This window comes from Cyprinus carpio, chromosome A22, assembly GCF_018340385.1.
Source record: "Cyprinus carpio isolate SPL01 chromosome A22, ASM1834038v1, whole genome shotgun sequence".
Classification (NCBI taxonomy): Eukaryota; Metazoa; Chordata; class Actinopteri; order Cypriniformes; family Cyprinidae; genus Cyprinus; species Cyprinus carpio.
In genome coordinates this window covers 12993331-12999636 of record NC_056593.1, presented here as the reverse complement: position 1 = coordinate 12999636, position 6306 = coordinate 12993331, and the positions used below count along the sequence as shown (strand labels likewise).

Here is a 6306-nt window from a genome sequence, read left to right as displayed (position 1 = left end):
CACCTTCTAAGATCTGGCATGTCCTTCTAAATAGGAAAACAATTTATTTTAAATTTCTCCTCTAAAACAATTCATATAAACTAATTCAAACACAGGAGTAACACTCAAATCAGTTAATCACATAACCACAATTCAGCAAGTCAGTATCTACAAGATTACACCTACGTGAAATGATTAAGAGGTTATCTTGTTTTTAGAAATCTGTATAATGTCCATTTTAAGCAACACTTACCACAGTGAAATCAAAATAAGCCTCCATTGCCATATACCAGATGTACTGCATATAAAATAAATATTTTCAATAAAATTTTTGTCATGCAGTATAGGTGAAGAGCATAAAATTGTGTTAAAATGAATGTGTACTTTTATAACTTTTTTTGTACATAATTTTGTCAATTTAATCTTGTAATTTGTTTAAGCTACAATTGTTAACTCGCCATGATCATGAAGATACCGCAGTCATTCCCATAATCTTTGCACAGGAACTCCCTGTTCAAATAGATGATTTTATAGTTACTTATTCATTGATAATACAAGATAAAGAATAGTTAATAATCACACACACACAAAAAAAATCATCGAAGTTACAGTATGTTTTACCTTTAAATCACTTCCAGTTTTTTCTGACCATTTTCCAGGGACAAGATTCTGTGCAAGTTTCCTATTAAAAAAAAAGGATGGTAAATAAAGTCCTCTGTTTTGTTTTTATCATGCATGGAACACTAGAACTGAAGCATGAACAGTACATACACTAAAGTCCACATAAAGTGTTCCCTGTAAACTGCAGGCCAGAGAAATGACCACCCAAAATGAAACAAAACAGAGGCTGGCCAGGGGAACGTGGCTGCCAAACGCACGTCTTCATTAAGTAACCTTAGGACATTTTTGGTAGGAAATGTCTCCAAAATTCTTCCTGCAGTTTTATGGTTACATAGAGTCCAGAAAAGACCAACTCTCTCTGTCCGGGCCTCATCACCCTACATGCAGGGAATATGCAGTCTCAACTAGAAAAAATAGCATGTTTCGTAGTATATACACCTTTCAAGTTAAAACTGCACATATATTTTAAAAAATGATACAACATAGTTTGACAGACATTGCAGTCCCTCACTTGCTTGCTGAATGTATAGACCACTTTACACATAGCCTATAGTGTCCTGGAACCCATAGGGGGAAAAAAAGAGCTTCTTTCTTAGACGCATCTTCCTAAAAAAAAAAAAAACAAAAAAAAACACTGCAACTGTTACTAAACCATAATAAATGTAATTTTATCAGTCCTTTACTTATGTATAGGCGTAAAAGCCTTGTCTATATCTGAGATCTCAGAAAGTAACGCAGTTGAACTTGTCCTCAAAGATACCTAAATCGTAAGGTTCAAAGCCCCAATTTCCTGTGTATGACAATGAAGAAGACTGTGAAATACTGACTATAACAGCAAACAAGATAAAATACACTGAAATCATAAACTAAATATCTCTTCTATGCAAAGTATTTTTAAATAAATAGTCCGATGCGAGTTGTACTTAGAACAACTTACTGGGAGGAAATTAGAGGATCACAGTGTGCAGGTGGAGCCAAGTTGGTGGGATATGGCAATGTGGAAATAAATATGTTTTTTCCCTGCAAACAATACAAAGCTTTAAACTTCATACAGGTGCAATTGATTGGCTACACTGTTTACATGTTGGAAGTAGTCAAAATCATACTTGATTTTTGTGCCATGCTATGCACAACATCCAAGCATGCATCTCCACCTGTTTAAAAAGTGTTAAAATATTGCTTTTAGCATTACTTCACAAATTAAAATTGGGTGTTGACTCAACAAGAGTGGTACCCACAAACGAGTCCATGTTTCCTTTAGAGACAAACAATTTGTCTAGGGTAAGGCAAACTGATCCCGTCCTTAACTATCAGCTCATTGGCTGGTTACTACACATCCAAGACATAGTTGAATCTGGAAAAACAAAAAAAAAAAGAAGAAAAAGAAAATGAATGAAAATGAAATCCCAACAAATAACAAACCTTCTATCGTACCATTTGTTCTTGAAGGAGATGTCCCTTCAGTGTCCATGAATCTCTGCAGGGCCTGAGGTTTGCTATTTGAGTGAGAGCCTCACACTGGTGTCCACACATGTTCATGTTAACTTCTGCCACATTCGCTGCAAAAGCTCTCATTGTAAAGTGTGCACATATAGACAACTGACTAATTGGTAAGAGAAAATGTAATCTCATGAACTATACAGGTATTTCTCAACACTCACCCAACCTGTCGTTTTCATTGGAAGTACCTGAATTAAAAAAAAGAAAAAAAAGAAAAGAAATCACAAAAACAAAACACCCAAAGGTATAAATAAATAACTACATTTTACCAATGACTGCTTGTCCATGTTTGTTCAATGTAACATGCTCAACGTCCAGACTCTTCTTAATCTTATCCATTCTTGCCGTGTTTACGATGGAGTTTCTGTGATGGATTATGTTTCTGATCAAGAAAATCTGGGTACTTGGCTTCATCATGTTTAAGAAATAGTTGTTTTTTTCCATTTGTGAGAAAAATTGTTCAACCACTTGACTGTTGATACGGCCAGCAAGTTCAGGAACGAGCTCAATCCTCCTTAGTACATCTTTATCATCCTTTGTATTTCCCTCGTGCAGTTTATCATAGAGCCACATAATGCTCTGACGATCCTGTTAATGGATGCCCATTTATATCAGGAGTTTCCTTTGCCTTTATTAACCATGGAAGGCTTACTGTGAGCCTCCCTTCTTTAGCACATTGGATGTTTTCAGCAGTAGGGCTGAGTAATCTCCCCTCGTGAGGAGAAAAGGGCAGTGCTGTTGGAAATCTTATAGTTCCATGAGTTGCCAGTCCTCGGGCAAAATCATAAATTACTATATTTGGAATGTGCTGCCATGACATCAACATGTCCATATAGTCCCTTGGACTTTCAGCTCTCAGGTTGAACTTTAAACTATACACAATTCCACATGGACACATGATTGTAGCCCAACCACCTAAGAAGATAAAATTTCTTTAGCAACACACAATGCTATTCATCGGTCCATAAATGTAATAATAATATTAGTAACAATAGTCATACTTACCAGAGGCACCCCAAACTTTGGCAAATACTTTGTCATAGCTGCTACGGTTCTTTATTTCTGTGCGAAGCTGCAGAATTAGATCCATTTTGGATCCTGAAGAGTCCATGCCACAAGATTTGCATAGTTTTTTCACCTCTTCCACCTGTCAAACAGCAAACACACCAAGATTAAAATTGTAAATGTCGGATTTAAAGACTAAGAATAAATAGATTTTGGAGGAATAAATGTGAAAAGGATGGTGAAGTTTACCTTCATTGCCATCACTTGTTCCAGAAGTCTATCTTCAGGTATTTCTACATTGACCTTCTCAGATGATGTTAGTTTTTTGTGTACTTTCTCCCACTCTGTGTTGTAGACCAAATTTGATTTCCTGGTTTGTGGCCCAATCCAGGGTGACCATTTATTGTAGTCAGGTTGTACAACGAATGGCTTTGTTTCCTGATCTGTATGCACACAGTTAAAAGACAATAACATTAAAAATATAGAATTTTAAGACTGGATTAGGCTACTGAATCCCTGAAGCAAAAAAAATAAGACATTCCTATTGTATGAAAGCATGTTAAGTAAATAATGCCTTACTGAAGGTTTCCATAAGTCCATCAGAAATGATTTCTGAGAGAGTGAAGTCCAAAATTCTTCCATGTCCACTATACCAGTGTAATCTGATGGATCAGGGATTTCACTAACTGTGAAAGACAGTTGAAGCAAATAGATAAATATACTATGGATATATATATAAAAAAAATCAGTAACACCTCAAATTAATTTTAAAACATTTTCCTCACCTGGCAGGCTGAACACTCCTTTCTTATGCAGATCCATGACAACAATGGCTGGATTGGAGCCACATTTTACACATGAATATATGTATTGATGGTCTGTCAAAGCTTCAAAATGCATGTATCCCTGCAGTATACGGCTGTGTGGAGGTAGTTTCACACCCAGTGACAGTTCCATGGCTTCAAAAACTCTTCCTGCTGTGGTGTGAGTCTATAAAATGATAATGTCAAAGATAATTATGTTAAGAAAATTGTTCTACTTATTCACATAAAGTGAAATATCCAGAAATGCTTTTGTATTGCAAAAAGCAAGGACTATACAGTCACCTAACCTGGAGAGATGCCCTTATGTACAGACAGAAGTGAAGGCTAAGAATGATGTGGTCATCATAATTGTGTACACCATCGCCCCACTCTTGATATCGGTATATCATTCCACAAGAGAAGCACATTTTAAAGAATGTTGATATACCTAAACATTTGACACAAATCAATTTTAAGACAAAAAAATGGATATTAGTTAAAATGTGTCTTTGTTTCTACTCTAAGTATTACACAACAACAAGGAATTTGTTCTGTATGGCTTTTTCTCTTACCTTCAAAGACATGTGTTAGGGTTACAAGTCTTGCACTTTTTGTTGTGAGAATGGGATCACTAAGGACTCTTTGTCCACTGCATTCTGTGCAAAACATTTCAGAGGGTACAAATTCTTTAGGAGGGTTGTGCTCAAATGATGGCGTCAATACGTCCTTGGGAAGCGTTGCTGGCAACTTCTTGAATTTTTGAATGTACATGCAATTCTCAACAACTCTTTTCCTACTGGATACCTATCATGTGAACACTCTCTCTCTTCTTCAGATAACTGCTTGTGGTATTCTCCACTGGTTCTGTGGATTTGACTGATTTGAACAGGTGGCGTTTGTTTTGGAATAAAAAACCATTTTGCTATGTTCTTATGTATAAAAGACGCCCGTGGCTTCGCACAAGGACAGTGCCAGCTATTTTTCCTTGAGTTATAGGCAACCATCACTCTTCCAATACGACTATAATACGATGTTTTTTGCTCCAATACAGAAACAATAATGGACTGTGTCTGGTCCAATATTCACAGATACAGCAAGTGGAGCAAAGCCAGCATTCTTTAGACGTTCTAAACACATGGCTTTTTTTCAACTCCAAACCAATGTGCAGCCACCATTTCATTCAATGAGTTTTCTTCCAGAGTACAATAACTGGAAGGCACAGAACAATAATCCAGTGATCGCAGATGGCAACATCGAAATGTCTGGTGTCCACTTCTACCAGCAACTTTAGAGTAGAGGCAACACTCCTCAAGCTCACACTTGATGTGCTGTTTTGGACCTTGAATGCTATGCTTAACATGAATAGGAACAGGAGGTCCCCTAAATGCCTTTGCCACTGCATAAATGCCTGATTGTGGGTCTATAGGCTGACTCTGTAAGTGGTATTCTTTTGTGATGTCTGGGAACTTTGAAGAATGCCTTCTTTGCATATGGCGCTTCAGATTTTTCAAATACAAAGACATATTGCAGTGAGGACACTCCACGATCGTTTGGCTTAATTTATTAACTCTAACAGGGCGCTGGGTCACATTCTCACAATGAATACTACCAGGCTGGGTGGAAAAGGCAGGGCTCAATGTGGAGACGCTGCTGGGGCTCGAGGTGGAGACGCTGCCGGGCTTCAATGTTGAGACACAGCCAGGGCTCGAGGTGGAGACGTTGCTGGGGCTCAAGGGGGAGACACAGCCAGGGCTCGAGGTGGAGACGTTGCCGGGGCTCAAGGGGGAGACACAGCCAGGGCTCGAGGTGGAGACGTTGCTGGGGCTCAAGGGGGAGACACAGCCAGGGCTCGAGGTGGAGACGTTGCCGGGGCTCGAGGTGGAGACATTGCCGGGGCTCAAGGGGGAGACACAGCCAGGGCTCGAGGTGGAGACGTTGCCCGGGGCTCCAGGGGAGACACAGCCGGGGCTCGAGGTGGAGACACAGCCAGGGCTCGAGGTGGGGACATTGCCGGGGCTCGAGGTGGAGACGTTGCCGGGGCTCAAGGGGGAGACACAGCCAGGGCTCGAGGTGGAGACGTTGCCGGGGCTCAAGGGGGAGACACAGCCAGGGCTCGAGGTGGAGACGTTGCCGGGGCTCGAGGTGGAGACGCTGCCGGGGGCTCGAGGTGGAGACGCTGCCGGGCTTCGATGTTGAGACACAGCCTGGGCCGAGGTCGAGGTGGAAACGCTACCGGGCTTCGATGTTGAGACATAGCCTGGGCTCGAGGTGGAGACGTTGCGGGGCTCAAGGGGGGAGACGCTGCCTGGGCTCGAGGTGGAGACGCTGCTGGGCTTCAATGTGGAGACACAGCCAGGGCTCGAGGTGGAGACGCTGCCTGGGCTCGAGGTGGAGACGC

General features: G+C 40.6%; 1 long non-coding RNA gene and 1 pseudogene across 1 annotated transcript; both read right to left on the bottom strand.

Moving 5' to 3' along the window:
- Nucleotides 1-1987: 1987 nt before the first annotated feature.
- LOC109080100 lies at nt 1988-3714 on the bottom strand (annotated as a pseudogene).
- Nucleotides 3715-3722: 8 nt separating this feature from the next.
- Nucleotides 3723-4329, bottom strand: LOC122134893. The gene is made up of 3 exons (XR_006153187.1): nt 4217-4329; nt 3891-4095; nt 3723-3791 (listed from the first exon to the last, which is right to left on the bottom strand). It is a non-coding gene; the product is annotated as an uncharacterized LOC122134893 (long non-coding RNA).
- Nucleotides 4330-6306: the final 1977 nt, after the last annotated feature.